Source organism: Capra hircus, chromosome 15 (genome assembly GCF_001704415.2).
Source record: "Capra hircus breed San Clemente chromosome 15, ASM170441v1, whole genome shotgun sequence".
In the NCBI taxonomy this organism is placed as follows: Eukaryota; Metazoa; Chordata; class Mammalia; order Artiodactyla; family Bovidae; genus Capra; species Capra hircus.
Window position 1 is genome coordinate 22,977,019 of NC_030822.1, and position 12,647 is coordinate 22,989,665.

Sequence of the window (12,647 nt, forward strand, 5' to 3'; positions counted from 1 at the left end):
ACCATCAACTCTCATCATTAATGAAGCAAACTGTGATCCTAGCTGCCAGAATTGCTTCCCAAGATTCCTGTCTCTTTAATTCTGGTTCTAGATTGTAGCTGAAAAGAATATTGCCCCTCTCTCGCCATCATGTTCTAAATTTCAAGCAAGCATATGTAACTAGTATAAACTCATTCCTACCCAGAACCATAATTACAAGAGAAACTTAGAAAGGCAGATTTTCCTTCTCCAGACTTAGACACTCAAGAGGAGACCTAGAAGGAGAATGGGTCTGAATGCCATTCTACTATCCCCAGCAGTCACAGTTTGGACTTGGTAGAGTTGAACTACATACAGTATCTACACAAATGGAATTCCTAGATTCCAGAGAATGCAGAAATAAACCAATGTTGTTGTTCAGTCGCCAAGTTGTGTCTGACTCTTCATGACCCCATGGACTACAGCATGCCAGGCTTCTCTCTCCCTCACCACCTCCCAGAGTTTGCCCAAGTGTATTCCATTACCTTGGTGATGCCATCCAGCCTTCTCATCCTCTGTTGCTCTCTTCTCCTTCTGGCTTCAATCTTTCCCAACATCAGGGTGTTTTCTAATGAGTGGGCTCTTTGCATCAGATGGCCAAAATATTGGAGCTTCAGCTTCAGCATCAGTCCTTCCAATGAGTATTCAAGGTTGGCTTCCTTTAGGACTGACTGGTTTGATCTCCTTTCTCTCCAAGGGACTCTCTTAGCACTACAGTTCAAAAGCATCAGTTCTTCAGTGTCCGCTTTCTTTATGGTCTAGCTCTCATAACCTTATGTGACTACTGGAAAGACCATAACCTTGAGTATACAGACTTTGTTGGCAAATGATGTCTTTGCTTTTGAACACACTGTCTAGGTTTGTCATAGCTTCCTTGCCAAGAAGCAATTGTCTTCTAATTTCATGGCTGCAGTCAATTCCAGAAAAATATCTACCTCTGTTTCATTGACTGCTAAAGCCTTTGACTGTGTGGATCATAACAAACAAAAACTAAGCCAATACAAGCATTATGAAATGATATTTCAAAGGATAACTCTTTCAAAAGTATCAATTTATTAATAAAATATTGACTATTCTATAAAATTCTAGAATAAAACTTTTACAGAGAAGGCTGTCAGGAGATTATATTACACATCATGGATCTTTAGTTTCTGTACTAGAAAACTCAAAGCAGAGAGAAAGGAATCACTAAGTGCTGTGAGAGTCTGGACCACACCTTGGGCTAGACATCCCAGGCTGAAACTTCAATGCAGTGCTAAGCACTTATGTTATCTAATTCTCATGAAATTCTATCAAGCATGTGTTATTACCCTCATTTTATCTATCAGGAAAGTGAAACTCAGAGAAATAAAGTAATTTACCTCATCTAACACAGTTGATAAGGGATAGAGTTAGGAATGAAGCCTAGTTTTGTCTAATGCCACACAGAGCATTTTACAATTTTTTTCTAGTTTCTGAAGAACTTTGTTTTCTGTCAGTTTGCTGCTATCCAAAAGGCATTGAGCAATTAAAAGCCTGTGATAAGTGTTACATCAAAAATGTTCCAAGAATTTGACCAGTGTTCACATCATTAAAGCACTCCTGTTTTCAAGCTGGTTTCCTAGGGAGACTTCATCCCCATTTTCACTCCCCTCCCACCTCAGCCAAAACTCTTCCATTTTAAATGAGATGGGATTTTTCTCTTTTATTTGTTCTTTCTCATAAGTTAATAATTAAATATTGGTTTCAACATTTAAATGAGAAGATTGTGAAATCCACTCACATGCTTCACTTTTAATTTTATTGTGAGGGGTTATAGAATTGGAAAATGAAAGAAATGATATTGACAGATGTATATACAAGAGCCCCAAGCAGTCAGTCAGGCTGTCCCCTTCCGGGCACAGTGACAGGTTAGTGGGGGTGTTAAGTGAATAGGTAAAATTGAATTCAATAGAATTTCTGTTCACATTATAGGATTCAATTTCCAATGCCAAGCCAAGTAAGCCACCCACACTATTTAACGTTGTGCATCTGTTCAACTCTACAACTTTGAAAACAGTGACAATCGACATATAAAAGAGTGTTTAATATATTAATATGAGTTAACGATAATCTAACAGTGGGGAAGAATTTTAAAGTCATGTTAGCAATACTCCTGATTGCATTAACTTTATTACTACTATACTAAGAACAAATACCTTCCCCTAAACTTTTAATACTATATTTCTCTTTTATTACCTTTCTGACAGTCTTGCTATTTTGCTTTTATTTCTATGCTTTTATTATTTACATTTCTTTTATTATAATCCTCTCAAATATTTTGAAAGAACCCTGAAAAGTTATAAATGATTTATAATGTATTTTAAATGGTGATAGTCTGCAAACAAAATTTGTAATAATAAAGGTAGGGCTGTAGTTAGAGAGATATTAACTCTACAAATTGTAAATAAAAGTTGTAATGGGATATTTTGTAATTAGAGAAGCTAAACATATTATTTTGGCACATCTACTTCTTTGAATGAGCTTTTTATTTTAGAACAGTTTTTAGATTTACACACAAATTACAAAGATGGTATAGTTTCCATATAATAAAGTAAAAGTGAAAGTGGTAATCACTCAATCGAGCCTGACTCTTTGTTACCCCACATACTGTAGCCTTCCAGGCTCCTCTGTCCATGGAATCTCCCAGGCTAGAATACTGGAATGGGTAGCCATTCCCTTCTCCAAGGGATCTTACCAACCCAGGTACTGAATCAGAGTCTCTTTCACGGCAGGCAGATTCTTTACCCTCTGAGTTACCAGGGAAGCCCTTCCATATGGTGAACTGTATCCAATTTCCTCTATTATTAATATCTTCCATTAGTGTAGGACTTTTATTATCATTAATCAGTCGATGCTCTCTTATTAACTAACATCTTTATTCAGATATTCTTAGTCTTTACCTGGTATCTTTTTTTCTGTTCCAAGGTCGATGGACCATGTTACATTAAATCTCATGTCTTTTTAGGCTCCCCTTGTTTGTGAGTTGGAGAAGGAAACGGAGAAGGAAATGGCAACCCACTCCAGTATTTTGGTCTGGAAAATTCCATGGGAAGTATAGTCCATGGGGTCGCAAAGAGTCAGACACGACTGAATGACTTTCACACTGGCTGTGAATTAGGACAATTAATTTTCAACCACAGATAAATGATTAGTTTCTTTTGAGACCACTAGGAAATCAAATAGCAAAGTATTCTCAAGAGTTATAAAGAAAAATGCAGCCTAGCTCTGATGCTTCTAACTTTTACAAGGGTTGCTTTCACTGATTGAATCCAGATAAAGCTGGCCTCTACCTGTGTGGGTTCCTTTGATTTACAGTTGAGGCTTCAGGGCATTGGAACTCAGCTCTGCTTGCACACTAGTATTATCGAGGAAACTTTGAAAAATAGTAATGCCTAGGTTGCACCCCAGAAAAATTAAATGAGACTCTCTTAATGAGAGACCCAGGATATTCATCTATGTATTTCATAGCTTCCCAGTTATGCCCGTGTACAGTCAGGGTGGAGAACTGCTTTAGGGGTTGAGTCTTCTCAAGTTACAAAACTTCTCTGAGAATAAATATGAGTCAAACTGGCAGCTACTAGTTTGCTCTCTTACAGCATTGGCTCTAAGCCGTGGCAAAGAACTGGAAATCAATTTCCCTGGCATCTGTTAAGGGAGACAGAGTGTATACTAGAAAAGCATTGATCTAGGAGTCTGGATGTGGTTTTTTCCATCTGGATGACTTGGAACCTCTCATAAACTCTCATGGTTACAGCCAAACATTGCAAGAGTGGTCTAAATAATGGTTTGGAGTATTATGTGTTAATTGTAAATCTTAACATTCTAGCGTTATCATACATCATGCTACTGTAACTCTGGAAAGTGCTAATAGTGGACAATAATGACAATAATGGAACGAAAATGTGGGAAAGGAAGGGGAATAATAGATGCACTTCTAATTTACTGTTTTTCTTAGGCTAAAGAAAGGCTTCATCCGTGCTAACCACAAAGGCAACTAGCAAATCTGTTTGCTAGATGCATATTTAAATTTCTAGGGATGAAAGTCTATATGTAATTAAATCCCAAAGAATTTAGTTTGTTATCACTTCTTATTAGTGTGTCCTCTTAGTAAATGGGGAATGAGAATTAGTTATAAACATTCCAGTTGCTGATATTTACTATTTGATGTGTGTGTATTTAAAATATAAATGTGGCAGAAAGAAGGATTATTTATGTTCTCAGAGTTTGCTGTGGGGAGGCGAGTTTTCAAACATATATGCTACACATTCCAGATTTTTAAAATATTAGGTAAGTTTCTCTGTAATATCTGCAATTTCAACCCTTTAATCAACTCAATTTAATACAATATGCAATTATTGAGCAACAAAGATGTATGCTACTCCAGCATAAGAAATGTTAACATAAGAGATGTTTATTGCTGCTAAGTTGCTTCAGTCGTGTCCGACTCTGTGTGACCCCGTAGACGGCAGCCCCCCAGGGTCTGCCGTCCCTGGGATTCTCAATCTATATCTTCCCAAATACAAATAAGCCATGAAAAAATCAAACCATTGTCTAGAATACAGATGTAGGTTTCTAAACATGATAAAATTATATCATCCACATGGTATGATACCCTTTGTTAGGCATTGTTACATCAAGCATATATAATCACAGCATCACAGATTCTGTGTGTGTGTGTACTCATATACACACTCAATCACACACATTTACTTTAAGGAGCATTGAGATAACACTTTTTATAATTTCTTTGTATCAAAATAATAACATTATAAGGTAATTACGGTTAGTTATTTTCTAGATGAGGAAACTAAGCCCAGAGAAGTGATATAAACTTACCCTAGTTGTCAAAAGTAGTCTATAAAAGTTAGTAGCTTAACATCAATATCTATTTGAGGCCAAAGCCCAGACATTTAGTCAGTATATGTGTGTGTGTGCATACTCTGTTGCTAAGTTGTACCTGACTCTTTGCAACCCCATGGATTGTAGCCTGCCCAGCTCCTTTATCCTTAGAATTTTGCAGGCAAGAATACAGGAGTGAGTTGCCATTTCCTATTCCCTGACTCAGGCATTGAACCCACGTCTCCTGTGTCTCCTGCATTGGCAGGCGAATTCTTTACCACTGAGCCAGCTGGGAAGACTGTAGTCACTACGTATACTAATTCACAATTTTTTTGAGGGAAAGGGTAAGCAGTGTTCATTATTTTCCTATTAATTTAGAAACTAATACTGTTAGTATCCTAAAGTTAGAAAGGAAGATAGCTAAAGGTCTGGAATTGAGATGTTCTCTTTGAAATGGGCATGTTACAAGAGAAATATGATTAATCGGTACTTGATTTACATTTTTGTTTTAAATCATTTAAAGTTTTAGAAATTCTTTATATAAAAATTGAAATAAATATTAATCAAGATTAATATTTTAAACTCTGGGTGGTAAAAATAGGAATAATTGCCATACTTGATACTTCTCTGTTTCTCTAAGTATCAGAAAGTCATTTTAAAGTTTAGAATATCCAGAGATCAGTCATTTATAAAAAACTATATTAGAATTATGATTGTTAGTAACCAATCCTATTCAAGCGTCACACTTTTTTTTTCTGAGGGAAACAGCCCAGAGAGTTCAAGAGTTCTTATTGAAGATGTTTATTCAGCGTCTTAACTCCAGAATAAAATGCAGTCAAATAAAGGTATCAACCTATTATTTGGCTCCTGGTTGCTACTCACTTTTATTTGAAAACTCAAGCTGCTATTTGTTCTGTTCTGTTGTTTGTTTTGATTTTTTCATTCAATGTATTAAATGGAGCCTTTGGATTTTATGGGTTAGGAAAATCCACTCCAAATTTGAAATAAACTCATCCCTCCAGAAATAAATATTCATATCTTGAAGAGTAAACCAGTTTGTCTATTGTTAATTATTTAAGCTCCCAATTTCAAAGATACTTCCTAGTATGCAATTGCAAGTCAACAGGGCTTTTGGTGTGGATGGATAGATTTGAGTATGATGGAGAAGCTGATGAAGAAGATACAAGTTGGGGATGAAAGGCCTTCTCTGGTGGTCCAGTGGTTTAAACTCTATACTTCTACTGCAAGGGGCATGGGTTTGAAACCTGGTTGGGGAACTAAGATTTCTGCACAGTGAGGACAAAATTAAAAGTTGAGGATGGATGGGCAACACTATGTGATTTCAACCAGGAGGGAGATCGTTGCTGAGACAAGCCCTGTTGACTAGACGATACTAGATGAGTGGGACAGAGGATAACTGTTTATGGGTCAGAGACATTTTGAACCAGAACTATCAAGAGCAACCTAGTTTTCATAAGAGGTGAAGCATTATATCTTTGTACTTAGGATCTGTTGTGGTCCAGCTTTTCATGAAGAGCTTTACAATCTCTATGCCAAATTCCCACTTCAGCTGACCATTCAGAAAAAGACACACCTAGCGCTGCTGCTGCTGCTAAGTCACTTCAGTCGTGTCTGACTCTGTGTGACCCCATAGACGGCAGCCCACCAGGCTTCCCCATCCCTGGGATTCTCCAGGCAAGAGTACTGGAGTGGGGTGCCATTGCCTTCTCCAGGGGTGCTAGTATTTATTCTACAACTCTGAGGATATTTTCTGAAGGTTTTCATACTATAGTATTAATAACATAACCAGAGAAAACCTCAGAGTACCTCTCTTAAGGTATGACAACTAGTTTTAGCTTTTCTGGTTTGTACTTAGAAGTCAGATTGAGCAAATTATTGACTTGTATGCTGAAATATTAAGAAATAAGTTCTCCTATGGCACATAAAAAGGAATACCATTACTTTTTTTTTTGATGATGTGAACTTAAGCCTGCAATGAGTTTTCTCAGTAGTCATTTTTGAAAATAGGGTCTTTGACAGTAGTAAATAGGTATATTCACTCGATTTTCTCACCAATCTAGAAAGTAGAAACTTTAGACTTTTTGCTCATTGAAGGAAAATTTCTAAGTTAAATAAAATTGCAAGTAATGATATAAAGAAATAAATTCATGAGTAAATATATGTGTATAATATGTGGACCGAGTATTATCCCAGCCAGGGTAAAAGCACCAGAGAAACCCATGCTCCTTCCCTTTCCTTCATTTGACTGTTGTCTGGCTCAGTGCTTCCTCTCTACTGCTCCTTCTGCATCCCTCCTCCTCCAGCCTCTTGGATGTCTTTATCCAAGCTTCCTTCCCAACTAGATACAAACATGTTTATGATATCTGATAGTGTTTTGATTGCTTATAATCTCTGAGAAATAGTAACTGTATCAGACCCAAAAGCTGGTTCACTAAATATAAATTTCTTACCGTCTTATCCTTTTCTTTTCTCGACTCAGAAGTTACAAAGTCCAGTACTTATTTTCAGTCTTCATTCTGTTAAAGCACATGTGACAGTGTATGTAGGTAAAGGATAGTCTAATTAGGGGGCTTCTGGGAAAGCTATCACTTTTCTAAGAAAAAAATGGGCAGAAATATAGCTACTGCAGTATTTGTTCTGTTTTTCTTTATCTTCCAGTCCAGGATAATAGAGGCAATGCTTGGAGTTGTAAAGACATCTTGAAAGAAAAGCAAAAGTGAAAATTGCTCAGTCATGTCCTACTCTTTGCGACCCCATGGACTATACAGTCCATGGAATTCTCCAGGCCAGAATACTAGAGTGGGTAGCCTTTTCCTTCTCCAAATTAGATACTGTGCTAAGGATGGGCCTTTTATAACATAACTGAAAATTTGTGACATTGCTCTATGATTTTCAACCTTCCTATTATGCGAGAAAATAGGCCTTATTTAAGCTACTGAGGGTAAAAGTGAACATGTTAGTTGCTCAGGTGTGTCCAGCTCTTTGCGACCCCATGGACTGTAGCCCACCAGGCTCCTCTGTCCATGGAATTCTCTAGGCAGGAATACTGCACTGAGTATCCATTCCCTTCTCTAGGGGATCTTCCAATCCAGGGATCAAACCCAGGTCTCCTGCATTGCAAACAGATTCACTACTGTCTGAGCCACCAGGAAAACCATTTAGCCTATTAAGTAATGTTTTTGATTACTTGCAGCTTGACATTTTCTTAATATAGTGGCCATAGTACTACAAAATGTTAAAATTGATAAGGTACCTAAAATTACTTTAATGGCCTTTCAAGGCAAAATGGCAGACTTTGTAAATATGCTTCCTTCCCTCCTACATCCCACTGAACCACAATTAAAATACTCAAAAGGGAATAAATAGCATAAAAGTCCTAAGAATAGGAGTAAGGGGTAAAATACCAGAAGACAAGAAAATTTGAATAATTTTTGCAAGAGAGAAAGTAATTTGTATCTCAATGAAAAAATAAATCAGAGTGGAGGAAACTGCATTTCCAAGAATCACAGAGATGGAAGCTATTTTTTTTTTCAGAACCTCATAAAGACTCCAGGCTTAAAGAAAGCAGGCATAAACATCAAGAATTAATCCTTAAATGGCATTTAGTGTAATGAATTAAGAACAATGTAGGAAATAGTTGAGTCAGATTGCTAACAACAGTCACACTATGCAAACAGACAGTAAAAGAACAATCTCTCTAGATATCTGATATTTGGTTCATAATAAGCTATAGGTAGTTGTCGAGAATGGAGCCCAAAGATTAGTGCATTTTTAAAATTCCCAGGGTCAGGTACCTTAAGGGTAAGAACAGTTTGTCTAATGGGAAAGAGATACATAATCACATTTTCTCATATTGTATGATACATTACTGATGATGATAATTACCAGGTACTCTAGGGCTCTCTAAGAAACTGAGGGTAAAGGAAAGGATTCAGTAATCCTGAGCAGGCTGAGCAAGCTCTAACTATGCTGATCTCTTCTCTTATTCTTCATAACTTTATGTACTATCCTCTTCTAAGCTGAAAAAGGGTTGAAGTTAGGCAGGAAGATGCTTCTGAAAAAACTGCATATTTAAAGTCATGTAAAGTAAAAGAGAATGTGGTATAGATAGGTAACTGTAGGCACTGGATGTGGCTGGGGCACATGGAATATAAATAACATGACAGGAGGAGTTACTAGAGCAGTTAATAGGCATGATATCATATGAGATATCTGGGGAACTATTGAAGGATTTTATTCATGGGAGAGACATGATGGGGTCTGAATTTTAGAGAGATCACAATGAGCACAGCCTAAAAGGTGGCATGATCTGACATGACACAGTGTGGGGAGTTTTGCAAATAGCCTTAAAAGATATAAAATGACTTAAAGTATAACAATAAGAGGGCTTCCCCAATGGTGCAGCAGGTAAAGAATCTGCTGCAATGCAGGAGGCACAGGAGACATGGGTTCAGTCCTATGGTTGGGAAGATCCCCTGGAGAAGGAAATGGCAACTCACTCCAGTATTCTTGTCTGAAAAATCCCATGGATAGAGGAGTCTGGTGGGCTACAGTCCATAGGATTGCAAGAGCCAGACATGACTGAGCAACTAAACACACAGGCACATAACAATAGGAGTTGACTGAGAAGGTGCGTTCCAAGGAATTTAAGAGAGAGACTTAACCAGGCTTGATAACACAATGAAATGAGATGGGGTGAGATGATTGGAAGGAACAGGGAAACCTATCAGAGAATATGAAAAGGAAAACATTTCAATGAAGAGGATTTTGAAGTCAGCTTTTAAAATGCTGAATTTGAGAGGACTAGAAAATTCATAGGAACTTAAGTTCTGAATTTATCCCTTTCTCCTGTAAAAAAGATCAAAGAACTGTCATCTTCAGTCTCTACTTACAACAGAGAAGGTAGATAGTAACTTGTATAAAACAATCCATAGAAATTAACAGATATATTAGGAAATCTTTCAATTGCTCCATTTTTCTTTACTCTTAGGTCATTATTTGGAGAAGACAATGGCACCCCACTCCAGTACTCTTGCCTGGAAAATCCCATGGACAGAGGAGCCTGGTGGGCTGCAGTCCATGGGGTCTCTAAGAGTCGGACACGACTGAGGGACTCCCCTTTCACTTTTTACTTTCATGCATTGGAGAAGGAAATGGCAATCCACTCCAGTGTTCTCGCCTAGAGAATCCCAGAGATGGGGGAGCCTGGTGTGCTGCCGTCTATGGGGTCACAAAGAGTCAGACATGACTGAAGCGACTTAGCAGCAGCAGCAGCAGCAGGTCATTACTGGACACATGACTCTACCTGCCAATCATAAAGTAGAGATTTTCACTTTTATAAGTCACACAATCAATCTCTTCTCCTATCTAAACTGTCCTCAAACACAGGTCAGCAAAATTGTGCTTTATTTAAGGAGTAAGTCGGTCTTTCTCATGAGTTCAGCTCTTCCTTTATTGTCATACTCCAAGGGTGCCCACTTTCACCATTACTATACAAGAGAGATTTGGAAGTTTTGGCCACAGCAAGCAGAGCAGAAAAAGAAATAAAAGGAATCCAAATTGGAAAAGAAGAAGTAAAACTCACTGTTTGCAGATGACATGATCCTCTACATAGAAAACCCTAAAGACTCCACCAGAAAATTACTAGAGCTAATCAATAAATATAGTAAAGTTTCAGGATATAAAATCAACACACAGAAATCCCTTGCATTCCTAAACGCTAATAATGAGAAAATAGAAAGAGAAATTAAGGAAACAATTCCATTCACCATTGCAATGAAAAGAATAAAATACTTAGGAATATACCTACCTAAAGAAACTAAAGACCTATATAGAGAAAACTATAAAACACTGGTGAAAGAAATCAAAGAGGACACTAATAGATGGAGAAATATACCATGTTCATGGATCGGAAGAACCAATATAGTGAAAATGAGTATACTACCCAAAGCAATCTATAGATTCAATGCAATCCCTATCAAGCTGCTGCTGCTGCTGCTGCTAAGTCACTTCAATCAAGCTACCAATGGTATTTTTCACAGAGCTAGAACAAATAATTTCACAATTTGTATGGAAATACAAAAAACCTCGAACAGCCAAAGCAATCTTGAGAAAGAAGAATGCAACTGGAGGAATCAACCTGCCTGACTTCAGGCTCTACTACAAAGCCACAGTCATCAAGACAGTATGGTACTGGCACAAACACAGAAATAGAGATCAATGGAACAAAATAGAAAGCCCAGAGATAAATCCACGCACCCATGGACACCTTATCTTCGACAAAGGAGGTAAGAATATACAATGGATTAAAGACAATCTCTTTAACAAGTGGTGCTGGGAAAACTGGTCAACCACTTGTAAAAGGATGAAACTAGAACACTTTTTAACACCATACACAAAAATAAACTCAAAATGGATTAAAGACCTAAATGTAAGACCAGAAACTATAAAACTCCTACAGGAGAACATAGGCAAAACACTCTCCGACATAAATCACAGCAGGATCCTCTATAACCCACCTCCCAGAATATTGGAAATAAAAGCAAAAATAAACAAATGGGACCTAATTAAACTTAAAAGCTTCTACACAACAAAGGAAACTATAAGCCAGGTGAAAAGACAGCCTTGGGAATGGGAGAAAATAATAGCAAATGAAGCAACTGACAAACAACTAATCTCAAAAATATATAAGCAGCTCCTGCAGCTCAATTCCAGAAAAATAAACAACCCAATCAAAAAATGGGCCAAAGAACTAAATAGACATTTCTCCAAAGAAGACATACAGATGGCTAACAAATACATGAAAAGATGCTCAACATCACTCATTATCAGAGACATGCAAATCAAAACCACAGTGAGATGTCATTTCATGCCAGTCAGAATGGCTGCGATCCAACAGTCTATAAGCAATAAATGCTGGAGAGGGTGTGGAGAAAAGGGAACCCTCTTACACTGTTGGTGGGAATGCAAACTAGTACAGCCACTATGGAGAACAGTGTGGAGATTCCTTTAAAAACTGGAAATTGAATTGCCTTATGACCCAGCAATCCCACTGCTGGGCATACACACCAAGGAAACCAGAATTGAAGGAGACACGTGCACCCCAATGTTCATCACAGCACTGTTTATAATAGCCAGGACATGGAAACAACCTAGATGTCCATCAGCAGATGAATGGATAAGAAAGCTGTGAAACATACACACAATGGAGTATTACTCAGCCATTAAAAAGAATACATTTGAATCAGTTCTAATAAGGTGGATGAAACTGAAGCCGATTATACAGAGTGAAATAAGTCAGAAAGAAAAACACCAATACAGTATACTAACACATATGTATGGAATTTAGAAAGATGGTAATGATAACCTTTTATACGAGACAGCAAAAGAGACACAGATGTATAGAACAGTCTTTTGGACTCTGTGGGAGAGGGCAAGGGTGGGATAATTTGTGAGAATGGCATTGAAATATGTATAATATCATATATGAAATGAATCGCCAATCCAGGTTTGATGCATGATACTGGATGCTTGGGGCTGGTGCACTGAGATGACCGAGAGGGATGGTATGGGGAGGGAGGAGGGAGGGGGGTTCAGGATGGGGAACACATATATACCTGTGGCGGATTCATGTTGATGTATGACAAAACCAATACAATATTGTAAAGTAATTAACCTCCAATTAAAATAAATAAATTTGTATTAAAAAATAATTTAAAGCCAGCTGTTAAAATATAAATGTCTCCTGA